The sequence below is a fragment of the Rhineura floridana genome, chromosome 3 (genome assembly GCF_030035675.1).
Source record: "Rhineura floridana isolate rRhiFlo1 chromosome 3, rRhiFlo1.hap2, whole genome shotgun sequence".
Taxonomy (NCBI): Eukaryota; Metazoa; Chordata; class Lepidosauria; order Squamata; family Rhineuridae; genus Rhineura; species Rhineura floridana.
Window position 1 is genome coordinate 68499840 of NC_084482.1, and position 27797 is coordinate 68527636.

The following is a 27797-nucleotide window of genomic DNA, read 5'->3' on the forward strand; positions in this document are numbered from 1 at the left end:
CCCATTCGGCAGTATGATGCGGTATCCATTCCTCCTGCTGGTCTAATGAGCAATCCATCCAAAGGTTTGATCTTGCTACTTCATTGTCCTCTATACAGTGTGAAAATGAAGTGAGGAACTGAACGGAGAGATGAGAATAACCTCTGTAATGATGAGAAATTTGAAAGGAGCTGAGGTTCATGAAAAGGAGTTTTTGCAGTTTCCCCATCATGTTTGTGAAGACACAGCACAACCCAAAGACAGTGAAATTCAGCAAACAAAATGAAGATGAAACAGATTCAGGGCTCCTCCAGAAAGGTGGGGGTTTTTGTGTGTGTGTGTGTTTGCAACAAGTGATTGACACAATAATAGTGCATTAGTGGTGGATGTATACTAGAGCATTGCACATCATTCTGCTTTATTTATTTATTAGTTGTTCTGTGATGCATCCCCAATGTTACTGCATTATTGCCATTTGGAAGGGCACTCTTACACTACAGCCCAACAAAAGCAGGACACCCCCTCCCGGGAACATTTATGGTATAAAAAATTACAGGATTTCAGCAAAAGTTACAGGGCATGTATGAATTAGAAATGATGCTCAAACAGGAGTTAAGGTGCACATATGAAACATCAAATAAAATATAAATATTTAATGCACATATATAGTTAAACCAACATAAAATCACTGCTAGAATTCTGCATGTGGTATTGAATCAATGCCCATATAAGATAAAATACAAGAAACAGAATATAAAAGCCATAAAATCCTGCAGCTGTAATAAATCAATGCTAATGCAAGATGAGATGCAAAAGCAAAGTGCAGCCAATACAAAAGCAAAGTGCAGCCAAACGCATTTCGACAAAGAATCTTCAGTGGCCTTCTGACTTATTAGGCATACACTATAAAGGGCAAAAGATAAAAATATGTGGAGATGTTAATTACTAATGGTGAGTGGATTTTTTAAAAAAAACCAAACAGCTGATTGTTGGAGGAGGATACTGTAAACCCACTTACCCTTATATGTTACTCTCATTGATAAGGGCTGATACATTGGCAGTTCAAAATGTCAGCATCTCTGCATAAAAATAATTTAAAATTAGAATTTAATAAAATGCAATAATAAGAATAATTAATAAAGCAAAGATTTTACCATTGGTACATACCATTTTCTCCTGTTCATATATTTCTAAAAATAGTAACAAGGATTTTACCAACACTATGCATTCATTCTGCTATTATTTATTTATTTATTTTATTACATTTGTATACCGCCCCATAGCCGAAGCTCTCTAGGCGGTTTACCATAATTTTGTGTACAACAAGTCCAACATCTTAAAGCAAGAACTACAAAAAAACAATAAAATACAGTTAACTGAACAAAACATCCTCTTTAGTATCATCGTAATATAAACATTGCATATAAAAGTACAAGGAAAAAAACATAATATACATAACAGACTAAACAAAATATTCCCTACATTTCAAGGAAAAACAAACCAGTTAAAACAAGCTTATTTTAAAATATAATAGATTAAACAAATCAAATTTCTTAATCACTGTATAATAAAAAAGCAAAACAATTAAAACAATCGGTCCCCATTATATCAGAATTTTGTCTTTCTACCGTTGGGGGGAAAAATTAGTTTACTAAACCACAGCCTTACAAGATGAGCACATTCATGTTTAAACATATTTACAATCAAAGCCAACACATTCACACTTACCTCAAATCACACTCTACAAGCACTCACATAATTTAACCACACATCCTAAAAACAGCATACTCACATGTACACCCATGACAGCCACTCAAATCTTCATACAGCCAGGTAATGCACACAAATATTCTAAGTACAATATTCATACCAAACTCTCATAGCAGATACTCCCCCTTGTCTCTCACTCAAGGGGGCAGAAACTATGCCCACCAGGCTCTCACCATGGGGGTACAGAAACCACGTTTTCCAACATAGTAGACAATAACACTTCCCTCATCTCTCAACTGAGGAACAAAAACGATTCAAATTCCAAATGTTCACCCTAACAAAGGGCAGGCTTTCAAGCACAACAGCTCGTTGGTTTGCCTTCTCTCCCAGCACTTGCAGCAATGATTTTTCTTGGCAGGCGATGGATTCCAGACCCCAAGATGACTCAAAGTGCAACGCTAAGTGCACACTTAGCATCACACTTTGCGTGACACCAAGGCACGCACTGAGGTGCTATCAGGAATCTCCTCTTCTACTCACCCTGACAATAAAAAATGCCCACTCTGGCCCATGAAGGACCCAGATTCTACCACCACCCCGTTAGGATGGTAGCCAAACATTTTGGGGGCAGTTAGCCACCAAGAATCTCCTCTTTTCCTCACCCTGACAATAAAAAATGCCCATTTGGCCCATGAAGGAACAGATTCTCAACCCAGAACCAAATATGATGCAAGCCAAACAATTTTCAGCCAGTTTCCCACAAACAACCTGCTTTCCCCCTCACTCTGACAATAAAAACTGCCCAATTGGCCCAGAAAGGAACCAGATTCTACCCACACCCCGTTAGGATGGCAGCTGAAAATTTGGGGGCTTCTTGGCGACAAAGAAACTCCTTTTCTCACCCTGACAATGAAAAATGGCCCCTTTTGGCTCATAAAGTAACCAGATTCTCATTGAAGAACCAATTATGATGCAAGCTAAACAATTTTGGGGCAGTTAGCCACCAAAAACCTCCCCTCAACCTGAGAAGAAAAAGCGCCTCCAGGCGTGCGTGCCTGCAGCTCTCCTTCTCACACTCCCCCCATTCTATGGAAGGAGGGGAGGTGGCCCCTCCATGCGCTCCATGCTGTGTTGGCTGCAGCTGCACCGTGGGGGGGGCACTTCGAGGAGGTCTGGCGGAACTCTATTCCCACAACATCTGGTGTGTGCCACCTGAGCTACCTGGGAAATAGCAACTAAATCACACTCAGAATTGCCTGCTGCGCTCTGGGTGGACGCGGAGCCTCTTCTCAGCCTCTCCCCTCCAAGCGCCCAGCTGAGGGGGCGCCAGACGGGAAAGCCCGGGATGGCCCTGGGAAAACCAGGGAAGGCATTCCCAGCCACATGTGGCACACGTGTCTTTCCCCCTCCCTCACGGCCCAACCCCTTCCCTACCTGGCCCGGCCTTCTGGTTCTATCCTCTCCTCGCCATCGCCATCCCCCAGCCAGGGTGCATTGCCGCACACCTGCCCACCTGTGACTCCTGCCTTATCAGCCAAGTTATTATAGTCACTGCTGTACCTAAAGATGTGGCACAGCTGTGGAATTTACTCCTCCAGCCACTGGGCACATGACATATTTCAGCTGGAGTTGAGTTGGATTAGAAATGAAACAGCATGTCTGTCCTGAAACTTTTGCAGGTGCAAACTGTATTGAAAGTCAGATCACGGAGAATCACCCCAATACCAATATGAGCACAACTAATCATGAAGTTGGGAAGGGCCCTCAGAATATTTGTTGCACAAAGAAATAAGATTTTCTTTCCAAAAAAGAATGGCTACACACTCCATATATATTGGCTAAAAGACTCAGGAGGTGTGCAGAGAAGATGAATTCTAGGGGTGGGGGCTGGATATAGCTGTGCTTGCAAACCCTGTTTGGCCCAACCTTCTCTTTACCTGCCCCATACCTGATATCATATATGACATCAAGTGTAGGACAGGAGGACATTGCTTGGCCAAAATGGCCTTGCAGGTCAAATGGGGAGGCCTGACAGGACAGAGGTTCCCCAACCCTTATTTTCATATGGTGTACCCACTTTCAAAGATATTTAATGCATCTTGTAAGGATTAAGTGCCATGAGATAGTAAAGCAGATTGCTAGAATCATGCATGGGGTGTTTATGGGAGGGTAAGATTTAGGTTTGAACTTCCAGAATTGGGATGTGGGATGATGATGATTTTAAATGTATTATTCACCCTTCACCCTGAGGTCCCAGGGCTGGTTACAACAGTTTAAAATACATCATTAAAAACAATTTAAAACAACTTACAAACATCACAAAAACAGGGTGGGTCCTAAAAATATACACTTTGGCCAGAAGGCACTGGAGAGAAGGTGGGGATCAGTTGGCAGTTGCTGGTGAATGTGAGGACAGCACCAAATCCATCAAATACTGCATTTTGATAACACAGGAGCATAGGATGCTGCCTGATACCAAGCTAGACCACTGGTCCATCTGGCTCAGTATTGTCTAGCTGACTGGCAGCAGCTCTTCAGGATTTCAGACTGGGGGCATTCCCAGCCATTCCTGGAGATGCTATGAATTGAACCTGGGGCCTTCTGCATGCAAAGCAGATGCTCTACCACTGAGCTACAGCCCTGCCCCATCGATGTGTCATGGTGTGAGACCCAATGTGGTCCAAAAGGTAGAATGCTTAGAGTTGGGTTAAAATCCTTACTGTAAGCATGTTCTTGGGTTATAAACTATTTCTCACTCTTACATGTAAAATGTCTCTGATTTTCCCAGAGTTTCTATGAATGTGAAAAGAAACCCTACCTATCAATGTAGTAATGTAGTTTTCTCATCAGAAGTGTGATAAGAACATTGAGCAACAGCAGTGAACCGTGCTTTTTGCCGGAGATGTAGAGTAGCTTTATTGCAAACTGTCAAACACACACACCCCACACTCACACAGAGAGTAGATTAAAGTCACAGTGTGTATTAAATTAGTTTTACATTTAGAGTTTTAACTATATACATTTCTTTCCCTTCTGTTAAAAAGTATGTTGCACAATATTTGCTCTGTCATGTGTGGTCTTTGCCACCAGTTTGCTTCTCTTTAAGGGCTGATTTAAAGATGGGATGGATATACTGTATAAAAACAAAACTGAACAAAAACCCTTCCTTCTATGACACACTATGTGCTCAGCATCATAGTGTTATGAGCATGGGGGTTGGAATGGATGATTCCTGTGGGTCCCCTTTCCAGCCTCTGATTTGGAATCCTGTGCCTTGGGGCTGGCTCTGCTGGCCAGATGAATTTCTTTTGTTAAACAAATAGAGTGGCCAGGTAGAACAATGGATCTTTCAGTTGCCCAGCAACTGATGAATGGGCCAGGAAGATCCTTTTGTCATTGAAACTCTTCAGGAGAGCCTTCCCCCCCTTCCTGGCCGCTAGCAGAGGTTTGTGTTTGGAGTGTTTTGAGAATGGTCTAGAGCAGTCTTTCCCAACCTTTGGGTCCCCAGATGTTGCTGCTCTGCAACTCCCATCAGCCCCAGCCAACATGGTCAATGGTCAGGAATTTTGGAAACTCTAGTCCAGCAACATCTGGGAACCGAAAGGTTGGGAAAGGCTGGTCTAGAGAATGGCTGGGGCTGCAGGCAGGAAGAGAGGCTATCCCTCCGCACAATGGCTTTAGGATGCCTCCTGCAACCCAGATGAAAAAGCTGGATATTGGACTGCTGATGCCTTGAACCCCTCTATCCTAAGCTCAGGTTGGAATGTGTGTAAATAAATAAACCATATTTCATAAAGACACCACAGTCTCCGGTGACCTTCTTCCCAAAGGAAACCAAACCCTGGATGAGTGCAGGGACCACTGAGATCTCACCGCTCTGAGATTGGGGAGGCGCGCAACAATATTTACACCAGATTGTGGGTTTGTACATGAGCAGCATTAGCACACCAAAACAAATGGCTGCTGGGGGGCATCGCGGAACACAAAATGGTTGCTGTGGGGTTGTGCCATAATGGCTGCCACATCCACAACAACAGGATGGGCTCACGCAGCAGTGCCAGCAAGCCTCTCTATCAATGGGGGGAAGGCACCTACCTCAGTTAACTGCCATGCTTTCTCAGAGAGAGAACCTCTTTGCACCTTTTTCTCTGTTCAAAACAGATGGGAGGGTGGGTGGGTGTCCAATCCTGGCATCCAATGAAATGTGGCCATGTTTAAGAGGGTATGTTCAAGATAGGAGAGGCTGAGCCAGTGCACATAGGAACTCAGCAGGAAGAACAAACAGTTTCTCATGTATTATGGATTTTTAGGATATTTACTGAGACCTTTTGTGGGTGCCATAAGAGGCACTGGCAGGTACACTGGCACCCATGGGTGCCACATTGGCAATTCCTGATATACATCATCTGATCCTAAATGAAATCCCCTGGCCCATTACTATGTTTGTTTAAATAACAATGCAACCTCAAGATGTCTGTAACACTTCTGCATTTAGAGGCAGAGTGCTTGGCATTCGGGATCACCCATACCAGGATCTATTTGTAGTAGCAGTCTTTCTCCCTATTTCATTGTTATTTTTTCTTCCTCAGCTGAATAATTAACTGTCTGGAAGCTTATTTCCAGCAGGGAGAGGGCCGTACAGGAAGGAGTATCTGTTACAGAGATCAGGCACCTGGGCCTGTCCACGTCTGGAGCAGACAGGCTATTGTCAGAGGATACTAAACACTTCATAAAAATGAACAGTCCACCTAAGACTGCATCTGTCTCGAGATGCTTCTGATAGTTAGTCTTTAATATGGAAAACGTGCTTTTGCCACGGTTAACAGCGAGGAGGACACAGGTCGACAAATGGTCTGGATTTTCAATAAAGAATGTAGCCTAAATTGAGTATTGAATTTTCCAGGGGTTCACAACTGATACTGTCTGGCAGAGGAAGGCCCCTCAGGCTGCATCTGTGCTATGCATTTACTTCAGGTAGGTGCCAATCTGGGCACACATCCAATTTGTGGATTCGGCACTGAGATGTGCCTTTACCTAGCCCAGTTCCAGCAAAGTCTGCTTTGCTTTAGTCTGGAACTATATTACCTACTCGCAAATTCCTCAAAAACAGATGGAATTGCTATAGGGGCCCACACAACACTCCCTTGGTGGTGTGCGGAGTGGAGAAAGCCACAAAAATCCACCCATCATAGGACTGTTGTGAATGATTACACAGAATCTGCTATGCACCAGCGCAAGATGCATTTCTCTGCAGTGTGGAGACTTTATCGACGCGTTGTACAGAAATTACCTCCTGTTTCGTGTCTCTCCTTGCCTCTTCCATTCAGCGTTTTGAACAGGTATGACATGATGCACGAATGTTGTTGGCTGTGTGTAATTTGTGTTGCTTAATTTCATTTAATGCAGCACCACAGCAGCAGAGTAACAGCAGATGTTGAAATGCGAGTGTGCCAGCATGTGCGTGCGTTTTGCCTAAGAAAGCAGGCTTTTACCCTGCATCAGGATCACTGAGACTTGAGACTTAGTAAAATAAGAAAAGCTACTTTATTTATAGAAATACATAGTAGATAGAAAGACAAACCTAGTTCTAACTAACTAAGTTGGAGGTGTAACACCCAGGTGTAGGAGTTAGCCTCATGGCTTGGAGAGAGCAGAGACAAAGGGATGTCTCCTTTCTCCTGGACAGTTGGAGAAGAAGAGAAGTGGAAAGGGCAGGAGGAGGAGGGGCAGGTAAGCTTCCCTAAAGACGTCACAGTCTAGCAACAGAAGGAAGTCAGTCAGAGCATCACAGGTAAAGGTAAACAAGCCTATCCATCTGCAGGACCCTAGCTCTATCTCCCTTCTGGAGCATAAACAAAATAACAAAACAGGAGTTGCTCTCCCCCCACTTCCAACAAATGTAAGACAACATATAGAGCCTGTGTTTCTCCTTCCTGTGGTTTTGGGAGCTTGGAAAACTATCCAATCATAGTTAAAGTAAGAAGGGTGAATCAAAGCCAGAGTTGAGGGGAACCAAGTATACAGGTGGCAAGTCTGTCCAGGGATGTGAGAAAATGAGGTTAGAGAATAAAGAGTAGTATGAAGTTAGTGGCAGCAGTGGTGACTGGTGCCCATTGGGACTGGTAAGGCGGAAGGCAGGGAGCCGAGCAGCCGATGGAGCCAGAGCCAATGGCAGGCAGAGTCAACTCATTCTAGTTTTGTCCCCATCCTCCTCCCGGCTGAGTTCTACAAGGGCAACACTGAGACTGCGGATGAGGAAGCTGGGAGGCTGTGCCACCCCCTGGACTGTTGTAAGTAGAAAGGCAGGCAAGTGAGTGCAGCTGAGGTTGGTGGAGCAGCGCCCCACTTGCCCTAATGGAACAGCCTCCACTGACTGGCAGGCGTGACAGCAGCCATGTGCACAAACATAACACAACACGTAGAAAGATGAGGCATGGCTTAGCTGTTGAGAGTTCCAAAAGTCAGGTGCAGTGAACTACAAGGCTTCTTTCATCGGTGCCATATACGTAGGTGATACTTTTTTAAAGCTACATCCATTTATCTAGATGCAGGTAATTCATTAAATAAGAAGACCCTTGCAGGATCTGACCCAAAGTCCATTTAATCCAGCATCCTACTTCTCACAGCGAAAGCATGGTGCAGGGGATGAAGAATACAGCTTCTCCCCTTTGTGTGCTCCCCAAGTAACTGATATTCATAAGCAGACAGCGTATGAACATGGAGGCTCTATTTAGCTAGCATGGCTAAAAGCTATTGATAGGCATAGAGAGAAGCACCCTTAATTCTTCTAGTTGGTGTCAGCTTACCTTTTTCTAAAAAAAGTATTTCTCATTGTCTGTTCAGGTTTCTAGTCCCTAAGTGTGTGGATGTGGAGTATAGGGTTGGTGAGAGCACTTGTTAGTCTCCTAGCTTGGGAAAGCTTTTCTCTGGCCCTCCCATGCTGTGCTTTTGTTGGGTGTTACTGTTTTGCTGCTTGATCCATAGCATTTTCATGTACTCGGTTGTATGTTTTGTTTTAATATGATATCCACTGCTTTGGGCTGAAAAGAAGTATATAAATACTGAACCCACTGGATTTTTTTGTGATGTGATTTTAGACTGTTTTTAACTGTTTTTAATGCTGTATTTTAAAACTGTTGTAACCCATCCTGGGACCTTTGGGTGAAGGGCGGGTGATACATTTAAACAACAACAACAACAACAATATTATTAATAATACACTGTTTAACATATTGTTTAATATTGTTTTCATATGCTGTTCACCACTTCAGGCCCCTTTGGGTAATAATATTACAATAGCAGCAGCAGCAACAACAACAATTAATAATCTTCCTTGAATTTCTTATTTCCCATGCCCTGTTACAACTAATCCTGTAAACAAGCCAAAGTATGTCACTGACAAAATCACATATTCTTTGCCAGTCTTCTCCTGCCTTCATTTCCCTTACCTTCTGTCGTTTTCCCTGTGCTGAATTTTAGACTGTGGGCCAGGGACCTGTTTTCTTGTACTCGTGCACAATGATGGTGCTTCATTATATTATTATTATTATTAGTAGTAGTAGTAGTAGTAGTAGTAAGTATTAGTATTATGCTTCACAGACTCCCGAAGCTGCTTTTCTTAACAGGAGTCCATCAGGCCACCATTGCACATATTTCTATGTTACATGCACTTTGCCCCTGAGTGTGACTTACATCCATACTCCCTTATTTAGGTGTATGCTTAAAACATGTTAGGTGTACACTTATACACATACAATGGGAAGCAGCCCTGAGAGAGATTGCCACCTAAAAAGAGATGGTCAGAGATTAAACCAGAGGGGTATGCATATATTAATAGACAAAATTCTTTCATTATGCAGTCAAGTTTCCTGCATTTGGGGAATTATGCAGTTGAGTTTCCCACATTTGGGGAAATCGCAGTGGTCAGCACACCCAGAGTGCAATGGATGAGCCTCACCCTGGGAAAACCTCTTTTGTGATCAAGGTATCTCTCCTGCCAGCCCATTGTTTGGGCAAATTGCCAGAATATCACACTACTTTTACAGAGTGGCCACATCATCTCCTGGACTCTTTCTAATAGCTGTCCTGCAATAAAGGCTCACCAGCTCTTTCCTGGCCAGAATAAAAATCTTCCCTGAGGCTCTTCTTCCTCCACTGCTTCCACTAAACACCTTATTTCCAGTGGGTTGAGTGCGCCTCCTGACAAATGCTCCGACAATTTCCCTTTCCATTCACAAAAGCTGATGATGGCTGCTCATGTGGTCAGTATGCCCAGGAAGGTTTCAAGTGTTTTTGCTCAGCAGGGGTCCCACTTGAAAGCGCTTAGCTTAGAGCTGGCAACTTAATCATGTCAAGTTCCCTCCTCCTCTCTATTAGACCTTTAGGCACATACACAGAGGAAGGATACGCAGGGGAGGGCATAAATGCTTGTAGCTCAATGGCAGAGAGATTGTCATCCTGCCTTAATCCCCCAAATAAGTGGAGCAGGCACTGCCCTCCTTCACTCCAAAAGCACACAGTGCCCATTTAATGGACACAGCGCTTCTGTTTTCCCCTTATATGTACAAGCTGGCAATAGCTGGCCTTGTTTTTACTGTATTTCTAATGGTTTTTATTATATGGTTTTAATTTGTTGTAAGCCGCTTTGATGTTTTTTGAAATGAAATAGCGGTATCCAACTCTGCTATTCTATGATTCTAAATATGTTTATATATAAATATAAATGAATAAGTTGCTGCCATGTACTGGATTTGTACCTATTTTGGAATATTGGAGTAGTCTGGGCAATTCTACATTTTCTTTTGATTGGCATACAGCATCATGCAAACAGCATCTCCCCACCTTACTAGTGAGACTGTATTTTGAAACTTGGAATATTTTTGAAGTAAGGTTTGTGATACACACAGTTGTGCCTTCTAGGCTTTAAGGAGTTTTTTAAAAAGTGAACATTTCCCAACATTATTTGGTGGAAAATTCCTCCAGACTTTGTGAAAGAAAGGGCTCACTCTTTATAAATTCCTTGTGCTTGAAGTGGGAAACAAGTGTGCATATTTTCTTCTGTTAGATAGTGAGGGCTTTGAAAAAGGGATTGCGGCATGGGCTGGCATGTCCTTTGAAGATATTTCAAGGGAAGTTAAGATTAAAAGAGCCTCTGAGTCTTCTGATCTTATTTCCGTACGTCAGACAAAGGGAAGAGTGTCCCCCCTCAGATGGTCCAAGTACCCACTCCTGTTCCAACGCACATAAGAAGCTATCTTATATTGAGTCAAGTCATTGCCCCAACTATTGTCTACTGTGACCGGCAGTGGGTCTCCAAGGTTTCAGTAAGGAGCTTTTCCCTGCCTTATCTGGAAACACCAGGAATTGAACCTGGGACCTTTTGCATGCAAGGCAGATGCTCTACACTGAGCTATGGTCCTTTCCCAAATGTATGCACTTAATGTTTGTTAAGTGCTTTGCCATTTCAGTTTTAATCCTTTGGAATTTAAGAGTCCCCCTAGTGTCAATGACTGTGTCTTCATTTCATTGCTGTATATGTATCATTCCATTCTTTACTTGGATTGTGTGTGTGTGTGTTTATAAGACACCTGTTTTGGCAGCTGTATATATGGATGCATGGGCTTTAAAGTCCCCAAATGGTGGAATCACAGTGGCAGGAACATCGCATTGTTGATGAGAGGAAAGTGTGGATGGTCAAAATGAAATAGCTCTCATGCCCAGCCATTTATACTAGTGTTTTAATGATGCATTCATTCCTTGACCCTAGGCAGGATTCAAGAAGATCTATTTGTAGGTAAGTGTACCCTATACCTTCTACTTGGTTGCCTGGTCAGAAGACACTCTCGGAATACTATTCTTGTATCCTTCTTTAGAACTCCCATATCCTGGTGTCTATACTTTCTGTGGGTTCCCTGTGCACAGATTCACAACACAGTAACCCTATGCAGAGAGCAGTGTAGATATTTGCCATTTTAAGAGAGCGTTAGTAATGATGATGATCATTCTTTGAGGCATGCTTGCCTTGGCCTCTTGGCTTTTGTGAAGAAGAAACAGAGAATAAAAACACAGCCTGGAAAAAGTTCTCCCCATCTTCCAAACAACAAGCTTCAAAAAAGAAGGGACAGGGGAAATAAACACAAGAAAGAGCTTTGCCCACCCAAGGGGTGCTTCTTAGGGATTATTCCGCTCCTTCTCCCCCCAGGCCAGAATTTTAATTTTGGAGTGAAGCCAAGGCTAATATTTGAGTGAGATGCTGAGTCAAGCATGGAAGGCTAAGTGATAATAGCTATGAATCGGTGGGTTCCTCATGGTCTTAGTGAAATGTAAACAACATTCATTTGTTTCCACAGATCTATAGGTTTGTCAGAAGAAGTAGCACAATGACAGCTACCTAAGAGAGAGAGTGTGAGAGAGAGAGTGTTAAAAGCAAGGTAAAAAGTTAAAGAACGGCAAGTGGAGCCAGAGAAAATAGGCACATTGTTATGTATCTGTGGTTGGTAGATATTTAACATTAGAGTCAGTGGACAATTCTTCCCACCTTCCAAGTCTCCCAGCCCTATGCACTGTGAGCTCCTGAGTGTTGCAGAAGGGTTACATTCTAATATGACACATGGCCACGAATCTGGAAGGTTCCAGCTAGAAGAGGAGGATGGCCATAGGACATGTGCGTTATCATCAAGGGGAAGGTTTGGGAGCCTGAAGGACCATCCAATCACTGTAAACAAAGGAAGGGCGAATCAGACTCAGAGTTGAAGTGAACCAAGATTACAGCTGGAGAGCCTGTCCAAAGAAGCGGGAAGAAGGGACTGGGGAATAAAGGGTAGTCCAAGGCTAAAGAGTAGTCTAAGGCCAGCGGCAGGTAGGATGGGAACATGCACTGGGAAGAGTTTGAGCACAAGGGTGATCTCCAAACTTTTCTTTTGAGCGAGGTCCCCTGTAGCCAATTAGGAGGGCCACAAACAGGGAAAGCCAAGAGAAAATGAAGCCTCTTGTTTGAGAACTTGTAAGATCTGATGGCTCAGGCTGCAATCCTAGCCCTACTTACCTTGAAGTAAACCCCACTGAATTTATTAGGACTTATTTCTGAGAAAACATTGTTAGGATTGCACTGTTAGTTGGTAAGCATCTAGCTGCTGAAGTTGGGGGTGCAAGGTTGAATTTTCCACAGCGTTGTTGACACCAACTCACCAATCAGGGAGACAATGTTTTTCTGTAGTCCTGAAAAAGCAATAGATGGCCCTGTAGATTGCTATTTCACTCATCTGGGGCAGTCTAGGATCCAAATCCCTGCTCAGCTATGAGCTTATTCATTGTATGACTCACTTGAGCAACTGTCTTTTAGCATCCGTTCCCACATCTGCAAACTAGGAACAAACAGTGCAACCAATTTCACAGGATTTTGTTGAGAATGTAGAAAATATGCTCCCCCCCGAGTTACTGAAATGATAAATAACGAATAGCATAGGCCCTGTATGAATACAGAACTGCTTCAAGATAGCTCCTGTGCCAAAATAAAAAGTGGTATCTGTTTTTTCTCCTTTTAACAACAGGAAGCTGTTATAGAATTACTATTGGTGGCTTGTCCATTTTCTCTCAAGTTTCCAAACGATTTGCTACTTTGTGTATCTTAATAGCAGAGCTTGGAAAAGTTACTTTTTTGAACTACAACTCCCATCAGCCCCAGCCAGCATGACCACTGGATTGGGCTGATGGGAGTTGTAGTTCAAAAAAGTAACTTTTCCAAGCTCTGCTTAATAGCTTGAAAGAGACAGTTGAATCTGGTTTAATACACTTCACAGTAAGACACAATTTCCTATAATAGGATGCTACATGGACGCTTCTGCAATGTGCTTCACAACTGGGTCTTAAAGTTAACTGTCATCAGCTACCATCTTGATAATATGGGTTGCAGACACACAAGTTGCTTCAAAAGTAGCCAGACCGTTTTCCCTGACTGAATTTTGAAATAAACTCTGGCCATAGCTGGACACATCTCCCTTCCCCACTGCTGATTAGGACTGCCCATAGGAAAACATTGTGTCAATTACTGTGTGTGCCTGAGCCTACAGCAAAGCATTTTCATTGGACACACCTGGAGTGGCAACGGGGCTGATGGCCAATCAGTTTTGAAGTCTGTGTGAAGCTGATTTCAAGGTAAAACATGCTCAGGCTGCAACTTCTGAAATTTTGGAGTAAAAGGGGGTAGCATTATACGTCGCTGTGTTCAGAAGTGCTACCTTTTTAATCCGTTAAACTAATGCAATCAGCCCTAAGTGTGAAAGCTGCCTTAGTCTCATTCAGGTTCTGATTAGCTGATAGAAACAGAAAGGAAAGGTCATATTAATTATATGTGCAAAAAAGTGCAAGGAGTATAGATTTGGGGATAGGGATGGAAAAGATCTTTCTATTTCGGTTCTCTAACTTTCTTATTTTTTAAATCTTAAATTCAGTTCTCTACATTTCTGCAACAGTTTGTGATTTTTTTTAAAAAAAATCCTCATGTAAGTTCTTCAGCATTTCTGTGTGAATTTCTCCTGATAAACACATTTTGTATGACGTTTTGACTGATGTTCACAGTTTTGCAAGCAATTTCTCTTAATATAATGCATTTTATATCTTATTTTCACTAATATATTCATTTTAATGCACACTTTCCCTTAATATATGCATTTATGTAAACATAGGTTGGTCTCAGAACTGCATCACAAAATTCGGATAAGAGCGAATTTGGAAGGATGACTATGGTTTGGTTCTCATATTGTTTCGGAAAGTGCAAAGTTGATAGAGTTGGTTTTAAAAGCAAACTGAATAGCATTTCTCCCCCATCCCTCCTTGGGGGCAGGAACCCTGATGTAAGTGAATGGCGAGCTGGAAGGTAGAGATTCAAAAGCACAGGGAGGAATGCAGCATGAAGCAGAGATGAATGGAGGCGAATGAATATCATAGCAAGGCCAAAAGGAAAGAAAGTTGTAAAAGAGGTCAGAAGGGGTGACTTCCAGCCTGACAGATTACAAGCTGCACTACTGGGGCAGCAGGCAGTAGGAACCAGTGAGGACTCCTGTTTTGGTCCTCACTCTTGCCCTGGCCTCTGCTAGCTGCAACACAAGTACATTGTGTAGGAATTAATTGCCATAGAAATGCTATCTGTTCTCCTGTGGGATGTTTGGATCTGCAGGACCTATAGAAGATAACATGAGAGTGTGACTCTGCTATACTGGCTTCACACTCTGGATTGCAGAGTGGGGCTATAGCTCAGTGACAGAGCATACACTTTCTGTTTTAAGGTCCTGTGTTCAATACGCTGTGCTTTCAGTTAAAAGATCTCCAGTAGCAGAACTGAAAACTTGGAGATCCATTGGAAATCAGAATAGACAACACTGGGCTAAATGGACCAGTGGTCTGACTCGTAGAAGGCAATATGGCACAAATGGATACTTGCACCCATGCACCACAACCCAAGGCATGGGATCAAGCATCTTCTCCAAGAACATCCAGTGTGTTTCCCTACCATCATAGTGTCCCTAATAGAGCAATCCTAACTGAGCTCGGATGTAGCGGTAGGATCTCAGCTGCATCTGCAGTCTGCCAGCTCCTGCTGGCTACGGAGGGAGCAGTTTTGCAAACTATTTTGCTGCACCAACTCCAGGCTGGCAAAGCATAGAGGCCCAGAATGGATCCCTCTCCAGTAAACAGACTGGATGGCCACCAACTTGGATGGCTTTAGAAGAGGGTTAGACAAATTCATGGAAGATAAGGCTATCAATGGCCACTAGTCTCTGAATACCAGTTGTTGGGAATCGCAAGTGGGGAGAGTGTTATTGCACTCAGGTCCTGCTTGCAGGCTTCCCATAGGCATCTGGTTGGCTATTGTGAAAACAGGATCCTAGACTAGATGGGCCCTTGGCCTGATGAAGCCAAGCTGCTCTTGTGTTCTTATGGTTTGGATCCAGCAGATCCATCACCGCTGGATAGATCACAGCCTTGCTTCTACCATACCCTGCCCCAGAGTATTTTCAGTCCTTACACCAGCTACTGCTGATAGACTCCTCACCACCAGTGGTGGTGTGTGCTCTGCCACATTTTCAGTGAATGCAGTGAGGCCTGCACATTGGCAGAGCCTCCCTGTCAGTGAAAAGATAGTTCTGCAAAATCCTAACCCTTACAGCTGTGCAGATCGGGGAATAGGATTGCTCTGTGTCACATTTATTTACATAAAACAACTACAGCAATATGACCGTTTTGATTAAGGTTGGTCAATATGCCCCAATAAGAAAGCTTCCCAGGAGTTTTTGTGGGACGGGTGGGGGCAGCTAACATCATTAAGGTGTAAGATTCTCAAAACCAGCCAAGTATTTTTTTTCTTTATACACTTAGCTATTTAAGTAGCCAGTTAAACAAGACACAATTAGGATTTAATGTGTCCCTCACAGCTCCCAAATGTGGGTTTATGGATCCCAACAGAGCCTGCCCTGGACTTTGTGATGTGGTGTTCAACTTGGCTGCACACACAACTTTTCTTTCCTCTTGCTTGGCTTCCTTTACACAAATCACACCTGCAGGAGACTTTCACATATTTCCCCTCCCTCCTCCCTTATTTAAGTTTTGATAAAGAGCTTCATATCCCCAGGTTTAGAATCCTGATATTTCACCAGAAGCATGAATAAAAGTAGTGAATGTAGCACTGGAAGCCTGCCAATTGTTAAATAACCAGAACATAATCTCAAAGTGTCCTTTTTCATGCCTCAGAGATTTTCCTCCTTTTATTTGGCTCCAGCTTTAATGTATATATTTCAAAACCACCTCAGAATCTTTATTGTCAGATAGTGGTATGAGACTCTCTGAGAAACCTGTTCCAGCTCAGGCTATATCAATACCGTCGATAATAAATAATGTGGCTCCAGAGAAACTTCAGTGAGCCAGTATTGGTGACATCATCTTCTAGTCAAATACCTATTTTCATAACTGGATTTTACACATGAGGGTCCCCCCTCTCCCCAAAAAGACGAACTTTGGCCTTAAAACCCATATTTTCTATTTTGAAATGTGATGCCTGAGACCTGCATGCAGTACAGGGGCTATTCATGTTGACAGTTGCTTGTATGGGCAGACTGGCAGCATCAGAGTGGATGGCACAAAAAAGGAGTGACAAAAGAGGCCTAATGTTGGTATCTCTTTCGTACTTCACTTCCTCCAGGACTGGCTCCAGCCTTCATTGGGCTGTTGGCATAATGCTCCTGTGGCTCTTCCTCTACCAGAGATTCTTGAGGAATTTGAGTTTTGAGAATTCTGGTATGAACTGCCCTGAGCACTTCTGGGGCTTCCTAGTTTGGGAGGGGGAAGGCAAGTAACAGGGGTGGGGACATGATAGAGATATATAAAAGTATGCATGGCATGGAGAAAGTGGATAGAGAGACATTTTTCTCCCTCTCATAATACTAGAACCTGAAGCTAAATGGTGGGAGATTCAGGACAGAAAAGGAAGTACTTCTTGACAGCACATATTTAAATATGGCATGATGACTAATTAGGATTTTTTGTGCCCCCCACAAATTCGTGGAGGACGAGGCTATCAGTGGCTACTAGCCACAATGGTTATGTTCTCTTTCCACTGTTGGAAGCAGTATGCCTTTGAATACCAGCTGCTGGGAATCACAAGTAGAAAGAGTGCTGTGGTACTCTAGCTTCCAATAGGCATCTGGTTAGCCTTGTGAGAACAGAGTACTGGACCAGATTGTCCTTTGGTGTGATCCACAAGGGCCCTTTCTATGTTCTTATGATCTTCACCTCCAGGACTAAGGTTTGTATCATAACGTAGCTATCCACTGAATTTTGCACATCTCTGAATGTTGTGATAAAGTTCTTGGCATATATATGTATATATGAAAATGCATTTTAAAATGTGTATTTTGAGAGAAAACATGTCTAGGTATGTGTGTTTTGAGAGAAAATAAATTTAAATATATATATTTAATTGCAAATATTCATGCAGGTTTAGAAAAAAGAGGCAGAATAATGTAGAAATGGACTATGAATGAATATGTGTGAAAGTGAAATGGTCCAGAAATAGACAGGGTGGTGGTTCAAGATTCATCCCTCCCTACCCTTCACCTGGCACTGGTGTTCTCCCAGTTGGTGATGTGGGGAGACCACCATTTTAATTTCCACCAATGCCTCTGATGTAGCATCGTTCAAGGGCATTCTATCTAATCTAATCTAATCTAATCTTGTCTGTCTGTCTGTCTGTCTGTCTGTCTATCTATCTATCCTGCCCCTCCTCCCAGAAGGAGCCCAGGGTGGCAATCAAACGCACTAAAAAAACTCTAAAACACCTTAAAAACAAAAAACTTTAAAACATATTAAAACAGAACATATCTAAAAACTTTTTAAAAAACGGAATTAAAAACATCTTAAAAAGCAAATCCAACACAGAAGCAGACTGGGATAAGGTCTCTACTTAAAAGGCTTGTTGAAAGAGGAAGGTCTTCAGGAGGCATGAAAAAGATAACAGAGATGGTGCCTGCCTAATATTTAAGGGAAGGGAATTCCAAAGGGTAGATGCCACAGCACTAAAGGTTGGCTTCCTATATTGTGCAGAGTGGACCTCCTGATAAGATAGTATCCGCAGCAGGCAGATACCTTGGAAGTGAAACTGATAGCTGACAAGCAGTAATCACTGGAAAAATGGTTTAAAATGAGAGTGAGAAGGAGCAGGGCTGGCATCAGCAATGGATTCTTCTGGGGGCACTGGGGCCCTAGCAGCTTTGGACCTAATTTCCTGTTTACTCTTGCTATGCATATTCCTGGAAAGTAGCCACTTAGAAATATGCAGCCAGTGGAAATTGTCGATGTTTGCTTATTCATCCATTTGGAACATAAATCAAACCAGCACATATGATTGGTATTCACTGTAGCTTTCAATCTGCAACTGATGCGTAAATGATTACATTTACACTTATGTGTGCACACACACACTTTGCATTGTGTTTCCTTTGCACTAAAATGAATGAGGTGGAATAACATAAATGACAACATGACAAATTATGTAAATTACATAATTTTGCCACAGCAGATAGTGAGACAAATAACCCAGTTTGGCGGAAGATGAACTGCAATGGGATGGAGACAGTGCTGCATGTGATGAATACAGGGCAGCATGGAAAACAGTGTCAGCTTACATCCCTGCTGCTTTGTAAAGGTGGTTAGGACTGCAGCCTTAGGTTGTGATCTTATACCCACTTACTTGGAAGTAAGTCCTGTTGAAGTCACTGGCACTTATTTCTGAGCAGACATGCACAGGATCATGTTGTTAGTTGTCTTTAAAGGAGATTTTGTCTTCTCCCATGCTAAACATTCATTCATTCATTCATTCATTCATTGTACTTATATACCACCCCATAGCCGAAGCTCTCTGGGTGGTTTACAGTAACTAAAAACATTAAAACAAATATACAAATTTAAAAACACATCTTTTAAAAACAATTTAAAACACAATTTAAAAATTTAAAACAATTTAAAACACATGCTAAAATGCCTGGGAGAAGAGGAAAGTCTTGACCTGGCACCGAAAAGATAACAGTACCTCGTCACGAAAATCATGGCTCTGATACTTCCATGATGCTTTTGCAGTTATCACAAATATTTTAAGTGTGCATATAATCAACTGTCAAAGGTCAGCCAGCGTTAAGAATTATTGTAGCCTTTTCTTTTTACACTGCAACAGGAGGCAGAAAGTGCACAGTCTTTTTTCAGACAATGTTTTGTGCGTTCTATTCCCTTGTATTAACTTCTTTTATGAGAGGGGTTTGCAGTGTGATTCAGTGGTATGAGTGACTGGCAGGGTGTTGGTGGTCCAGGATAGCATAAAACTTTGATTATATTGTGGAAGGCAGGAGCACAATTATTGTAGGAATGTCCTCTTTTCGGAAAAGGAAATCTGGGAGAGAGACCTCAATGTGTATTTTATACTCGGATCCTAAAACAGTAATACTTGCCATTGATTTCAAAGGAACTGCAGGTGGGCTTCACACTTAGGCTGGGTACACACCATATATTTAAAGTGCATTGAAAGTATGTTATTTCCCCCAAAGAATCCTGGGAATTATAGTTTTTTAAGGGTGCTGAGGGGTAAACTACCTTTCATCTAACTTTTCTTTATGTTCAGGAAAATCATGTGTGAAGAAAGAAGTCACCAGTGGCAAATGAGGCCTTGCTTCCATGCCACATACTTAGGACAAGGGTCAGCAGGTAGAAATGCTGTGCACATTTTCCGCAGAGTGAAGTTGGATCTCAAACTGTTTTGCAGCTTTAGCTCTCTAATGAAGCTGAACTGTTAATCCTTCTCAGAATCATCCCTTCACCCTTAACATTTAGGAAGCAATGGAAAGAGAAGTCAAGCGCCAGCATTTATTTTACAGCTTGCAGAAGAAAAACACACTCTGTTGCCCTTGTAATTTACATGCACTCCAGTTTCCCCAGAGCACATGCTGGGTGCCTTGTTCATTAAAAATAACACCAGATAAACATGAGGGGGAGACATGGTTGCATATTAAAACCTCTTTGGGGACATCTGTTTGCAGACTTTCACACTGTGCACGTTTTCCTGGTGACTCCACCAGAAGGACAATATCTGAAAGTCAAAGAATAGTCCTTTCTATGCATTTGCTTACATGACTGAGGTTTTAAAAAGTGACTTGGTACCCCCTGCTTCCCAGTGGAAGAAGCAGGGTGAACAGAAAAGTTGTTATTGCATTTTAGAGATTAGAGGGCTGGAGAAGGCTGTGCTGGAATGAATGAACACATTATACTGTAGTTGTTTTCATTTTTTTTTAAAAAAAGACCCACATACCCTGTGAATCTTAATTTAAAAAAAAAATTGGTTGCATGCATTTATGGAGACATTAATCAGGTGGTTTCTTAAAGTGCAACAAGTCATAAAACATTTATAGGAGTCACCTTTTTCTCCTCTACCTATTGGGCTTATATGTATCTCCCCAAAAGAAGGGCAACTTTTAAAAAATGTAGACATCAGGTAGAAGTGGAGGTCTAATTTTATTTATTTATTTATTAAATTTATATTCCACCCTTCCTCCTAAAAGGACCTCAGAGCAGCAAGAAAGCAGTAAAACACTAAAAACATCTTTAAAACAAAACATCTTAAAAACATTTTTTAAAAAGAAAATCTTTAAAATATCTTAAAAAGCAATTCCAACACAGACGCAGATTGGGATACGGTCTCTACTTAAAAGGCTTGTTGAAAGAGGAAGGCCTTCAGTAGGCACCGAAAAGACAACAGAGGTGTTGCCCATTTAATATTTAAGGGGAGGGAATTCCAAAGTGCTGGTGCCACAACACTAAGTTCCACTTCTTTTGTTATGCAGAACAGACCTCCTGCTAAGATCGTACCTGCAGGAGGCACTTACTTGCAGAGTGCAGTGACCAACTGGGTATATAAGGGGTCAGACAATCTTTCAAATATCTTGATCCCAAGTTGTATAGGAGATGGTACACTAAAACCAGGACCTTGAACTTGGCCTGGCAGCTAATGAGCAGCCATTGCAATTCTTTCAGCAGCAGGGTAACATGCTGGCTATGTCATGCCCTAGTGAGCAGTTGCATTGCTGCATTTTGTACCAGCTGCAGCTTCTGGACCAATCTCAAGGGCAGACCCACATAAAGCACATTACAGTAATCCAGCCTGGAGATTACCAATGCACGGACAGGCTATCTCAATCCAAAAATGGCTGCAACTGTTTTACCAGCTAAAGCTGGTAAAAGGAGCTCCTCGCCGCTGACATCACCAGGGCCTCTATTGAGAAAGATGGATCTAGGAACATCCCCAGGCTATGAATCTGGTCTTTCAGAGGGAGGATGACCCCATCAAAAGCAGGCAATTGACCAGTTATCTGGACTTGGGAATCACCTACCTACAGTGCCTCTCTCTTACTAGGATTCAGAGTCAATTTATTGGCCCTCATCCAGCCCACTAATGAGTCCAGTCACTGATCCAGGGCTTGCACAGCTTCTCCCAATTCAGATGTTATGTGCAATTGAGCTGGGTATTATCAGCATACTGCTGACCACTCGCCCCAAATCTCCTAATGACCACTCCCAATGGCTTCATATAGATGTTAAACAACATTGGGAACAAGATAGTAGCCTGTGGCACCCCACAGCACAACTGCCAGGGAACTGAAAGACAATCACCCAATGCTGGTCTCTGAAACTGACCCTGGAGATAGGATCAGAACCACTGTAAAACAGTTCCTCCAATACCCATCTCACCAAGTCAGCTCAGAAGGGTACCATGGTCAATGGTATCAAAAGCTGCTGATAGAACAAGAACAGGGTCACACTCCTCCTGTCCTCCTGGTAAAGGTCAACCATCAGGGCAACCAAGACCGATTCAGTCCCATAACCAGGCCTGAACCCAGATTGGAATGGATCAAGATAATCTGTTTCATCCAAGAGTACTTTCAATTGCTGCACCACAACCCTCTTGAACACCTTCCTAGAAATGAGGTATTTGTGACAGGGTAGTAGTTGTCACAAATCAATGGGTCCAGAGTGGGCTTTTTCAGGAGCGGTTGGATCACTGCCTCTTTCAGGGCAGCTGGGATGACTCCCTCCTGCATTGGCCACACCCTAGGTCCACTCAATCATACCCCCTTGGCAAGCTTTAATAAGCCAAGGAAGTGTTGAGAAGACATGTTGCTGGCCATATAGCTGCAAGCACTTTATCCATGTCATCAGGCCACATTAACTGAGATTGATCCCCAGAATTTGCAGCAGACATTGCACTGGACACCTCAATGGGGACAACAGTAGATAAGTATGGGGCATCAAGATTGCTATGGGGGTGAGCAACTTTACCCTCAAAGTGCCTTGCAAACAATTCACAGTGGGCCTCTGAAGGGCCTAAAACGCCATTTTCTGGAGTAGATGTTAACAGACCCCAGACAATACAAAAAAGCTCCACTGAACGGCTACTTGAAGATGAAATGGAAGCAGAATAGTGGGCCTTCTTCACCGCCCTCAACTCACACAGTAGGCATGATTATATTGTTTCACTCATGCCCAGTCAGCCTCACAGCACGTCTTTCGCCACTTGCCCTTTAGTCGTCATCCAGCCTGTTTCATCGCCTTTAGTTCACTGGTGTACCAAGGTGTGAAACGGACTCTGCAATGCTGGAGAGGGCGCTCAAGGGCAACTGTGTCAAGAGCCCGACACATTTCACCTTTCCACAGTGTGACAAGGGCTTCAATAGGATCGCCTGCTCTATCTACTGGACCCCCCCATTGGTCATTCAGGAATTCAGCAGATTCCATTAATCTCTGGGGGCAGACCATCTTCATTGTAGTGGCTGGAAGCACCAAGTATTCTATAAAAAACATTCTTGGGCACTTTCAATAAGAAACCTATAATTGTCTTAGACATCCCACTTTGCTAGTGACTGCATGCCCACAGAGTTTTGTTGAGAATGTGTTTTAGATCCTTGCTATATACATCTGGTGCCCTACTCAGTTTAGTGGTACAGTTCTTATTACTTAGCCTCATCTGGTATTTGCAGCTTCTGTGTTTGTGGGCTGGGCCACCCAGACATTCGGAGAGGCCCAGGGCAAAATATGTAGCCCAGTGGGAGTAACTGCACAGAGCTGTATGACCTTGGCACTGGATGCCCCTGTGGAGCTCACCTTGCTATGTGCAGGTGAGGGACCATGGCTTAGAGGTAGATGCTAGCTCTACTCAGAACAGACCCAATGAAGTTAATAGACATGGCTAGCTCCAAAAGGCTGTTATTCTCTACTCGGATTGGCAGGACTTTGGAGTGCTCATATCAGTCAAAACAGACGATGTTGGGCTTAATGGACAAAAAGTCTGAGCTGGGATAAATCAGCTTCCTAAGACACTCAGGCCAATTGCCTTTCATGCTGTGGGTAGGTACTGGCAGGCACTGGAGCAAGCTTTTCAGCTGGTGGCCCTCACACAGCTAATCTATGAAATGGTGGGGGAAAACTGTTATTCCTGTGTCAGGGATTTAGCAACTTCTCCTTCATACCTTATTGTGCCTTGCTTGCTGGTGGCACCTGAGTGTTCACAATGTCACACAGTCCACCGAAGGAAGTTTTCATATTGGAAATTTGTTCCCTATTCTGGCTCAGTCCATGTATACCAAATTGAAAGAAGCCTACAGATCCCCATGTTACAGAATCAACCCAGTGAGCCGCGTCAGTGTTTGAAGGCTACCCTAGAAAGATAGGCTAGTGACCATGCACATTGTCCATGTGCAGGACATTTTCTCAGGGGAAAAGAATGAAAGTAGCACCTTCCTGCAGGAGACGCACCATGTGATTCTCTTGGGCATACAGCTCAGCTCTTTGCCCTTGCAGTTCTGTGGCTGTGGATAAGAGTCAGTGAGTGAGTATTGTCGGGTAGATGGCTGTGTGCCACCCCACATTCTGGACCAAATGCCATAATCACCTGTAGTTTTAAAAACAAGAAGCCACACAGCACTGTGTATAGTTGTCTATCAAGTGCAAACTTTCCTCCATCTTAAAATCAGAAACCGTTCAGTGGCTTCATCAAAGCAGAATGATTTATGATCTTCTAACAAATGAATGTTCACTAGGGGGTGAAATTTCATGACAGGTGATATTCTTCCTTCCTTCCCTCCTTCCTCCCTTTCCTATCTCCAGTAATGCCATCTGCAATCATTCTTCAGCAGCCAGTGTCAGGGAAAGGCCTGACCCAATGAAAGGCTCGCTGGCGTGATCTGCCTTTCACTTTTTGACCCTCAGGCTTTCATATTGAGGTGGAAGGTCACTGGGAACGCATCTTGGTTCAAATATCATAACATTCAAAGGCTTGGCAGCTTCACAGAGTGTTTCATAACATTTCTGAACCAGACGTCAGGTTGATCTAAGCAGGAGGAGGCAGGGCACTCTCCTTTATCTTAGAACAAATAAACCTTCTAATTCCAAAAGGAGAGATCATGTTCAGGGAAGCAACCCTTGACCCCTTCCTGTAATGATCCATTGACACAAGCCTTTGTAGGTAGTCATAACATCTTGATCCCATACCACTGGGGATACTGTTATCTGCTCATGCTTGAAAGAGAGCATAATATGCACCCCCATAATATACACATTACACAAGTATTTTGCCTCCCCCACTTGTCTGCGAAGGTGACATTGGCAATAAGAGACCAACAACCATTCTGTGTCCTGTTCAGTCCAAAAGGGAATCTCTCAAATTGTCATTTTCTGTTAATGTACTTCTAACATAGCAATCATCAATCTCTGGTATTACAATGTATTACAGTTGTTAATCTCTCAGCTTTTTGTTCCCCGCAGAATCTTCAATGGGATGGTGAACAACAATCATAAAAAAGCAAAATTCCAATACAGCAATGAAAGCAAAAGTAAAAAAAACTAACTGCAGCCAAAAGTTGAAAAATAAACAGAAACAAATAAAAAAATGTTTTTCAAAAAATGAAAAATCCTAAAGCAAATACAGACATTTCTCCTTTACTGCAAACTACATTTTAACCACATAGTTTTAATCTTCTAAAGGCAAAGATGGGTCCAAGATGGGTCTCCCTAGGAAAAGAGCCCCACAGTCTGGGTGCAGAAAAGCCCCTGTCTTACATGCCCACTTGACACATATCAAATGGTGGAGGAAGTCACTGTAGGGCTGCCCTTGATGACTGATGCAAATGACAGGCTCAGAAGACAACAGTTTTTCTATTGTTTAAACAGGTTAAAACCTTTGCATTCCCCAAATTTTTAAATAGGTAATCAACGGCTGTTGCGTTTATTGGCCTATTCCCCTCCTCTCCACACTCAAATGTTATCTTCATCTTAGACCGCTTCTTATTGTTGCTAATAACTATTGCTGCTTATAATTTACTGCTGCTTATAACTACGTTCTATCTCCACTGCCTCTGCAGACCAGTTGCTGGGAATCACCGGTGGGAAGAATGCTGTTGCACTCCAGTCCTGCTTGTGGGCTTCCCACGGGCAACTGGCTGGCCACTGTGAGAACAGGATGTTGGACTAGGAGGGCCCTGGGCCTGATCCAGCAGACAGATTCTTATGCTGCTATGTTCTTATTTTTCTTTTATGACGAATTGATTGTAAACTGCTTTGGACATAAGGATAGAAAAGCAAATATAAATATTTTAAAGAAATAATAAACGAACACGAACATGGTTTTCTAGCGCTGAATAGATAAAGGGAGTGTGGGAGCACGTCCTTGGCCCCTCTTTAACCTTTGTGCATTGAGCCTGTAGGTGTGAAATTTGTTCATAAATAGGCTCCCTCCATGCAGTCGGAGGTCATGGTTTTTTTCCTGGGGGTTGGATTCAGCTAAATCCTACTCAGAGTAATCTCACTGAAATTAATAAACCTAAGCTAGTCATGGCCATCTTTCTTACCTAATGGGCTTCTCCACTAGGAATTACAAACCTGATGCTACCTCCCATCCTCATGATTAAGAGAATAATACTGCTAGTTAGAAAAAGTCTTCTTAAAAAAGAAGCTTGATGCAAGGGAGAGAAAGGTAAGCTGGGAAGTCTCACCTCACATCTGTAGAAAGATGACAGGAGCCTTTGCTTCTGAATGTCAGTTTAAAGCAATTTATCCTAATCCGATTATGGGCTAATTCAGTGGCAGTCTGTGTTATTGTGGGGCTGGCTTAATGGGGCTAAGGAGAGAGTGTTAACCCTCTGAATGCTGGGTAATTATCCTCCTGGGGAGGCAGCACTGAATACTAGGGCAGGGTTCTTTTGCAAGTCAAACTAATTTCAGTTCCCAGTTCAAAGAGCTTGATCAATGAGGCAGGGGGCTTGAGGCTGATCTGCCACTCAGCCCATCCCACCAAGCCTTATATTTATCAAGGTCTTTGTATGAACTGTCAGTTCTTCTTCTGATGTGAAGCTTAGAGGGGCTACCTTCTTCCATGACTGACTCCATCAGAAGAGAGAAGGGAGCTGAGGAGAAATGCAGGAAAAGATGAGTGATTATTTTCTTCTCCCTATGTCTTGACTTTTTTTGGGTGAGGGGAAGGGAGGAACCTTTATACATGAAATAATTTTTTTGGCATTCGTTGTTACTCAGAACCCCTTGAGACTGTTTTTTAATTTTCATTTTGTCGGTGTATTCTGCATGTCATTGACTCAATAAAAGTGCATCAGCGGAGGATTTATACTGAACTGTCCACAAATCATTCTACTGAATTAGTTATTCTGAGATACATCTTCAATGTTATTGCATTATTGCTGTCTGGAGGGTCACTCTTGCACAATGCAACAAAAGTGGGACCAAAAAAATAAAATAAACAGGAACATTTGTGGTATAAAAAGTTACAAGGTTTCAACAGGAAGGGATGGGACATGCACTGATTGGAAAGAAAGCATTGTGTTTGCCCCAAAACATTTGCAAACACAAACAATATTGGAAGTGGGATTGCGTGTAACACCCAATTCCGTCATGAGCACAAATCATCATGAATGGACAATAAAAAGGATGTCTGGAGGGTCCTTACTATTTCACATGCAATCATGCACCCCCCTCCACCTTTCTTAGTTGAACCTGCCTGATCATAGGAGGAAGAGCATTCCAGAGCAACTTCCAGAGTAACTTCAGCAGAAACTGAATTTGTCCGTGCTGGAGGTTGATGTTCATTATACATTTTTCTCCCTCTCTCATAATGCTAGAACTCAGGGGTCATTCAATGAAGCTGAATGTTCGAAAATTCAAAAGAGACACAAGATAGTACTTCACCTGGTGCATAGTTTGCTACCACAAGATTTGGCGATGGTCACCAACTTGGATAACTTTAAAAGGGGGTTAGACAAACTTATAGAGGATAAGGCAATCAATGGCTACTAGGTACATTGGCTATGTCATACCTCCACTGTCAGGGGCAGTGCCTCTGAGTATACTGGGGAGCACAAGTGGGGAGAGGACTGTTGCATTCTGAGAGATGTCTGGCTGGCCACAGTGAGAACTGGATGCTGGACTTAAATAGTCCTTCGGTCTGATCCAGCAGGGTTCTTCATGTCTTCTTAGGTCCACACAGCTCAGCTTCTCCTTCCACAACAGAGCTTTCC

The 27797-nt window shown here is 42.8% G+C and overlaps 1 long non-coding RNA gene and 1 pseudogene across 1 annotated transcript; both read right to left on the reverse strand.

Moving 5' to 3' along the window:
- Positions 1-423: 423 nt before the first annotated feature.
- LOC133382168 (uncharacterized) lies at positions 424-27797 on the reverse strand. Its single transcript, XR_009761827.1, has 3 exons — positions 27597-27797; positions 998-1058; positions 424-882 (listed from the first exon to the last, which is right to left on the reverse strand). It is a non-coding gene; the product is annotated as an uncharacterized LOC133382168 (long non-coding RNA).
- LOC133382624 (U1 spliceosomal RNA) lies at positions 9567-9697 on the reverse strand (annotated as a pseudogene).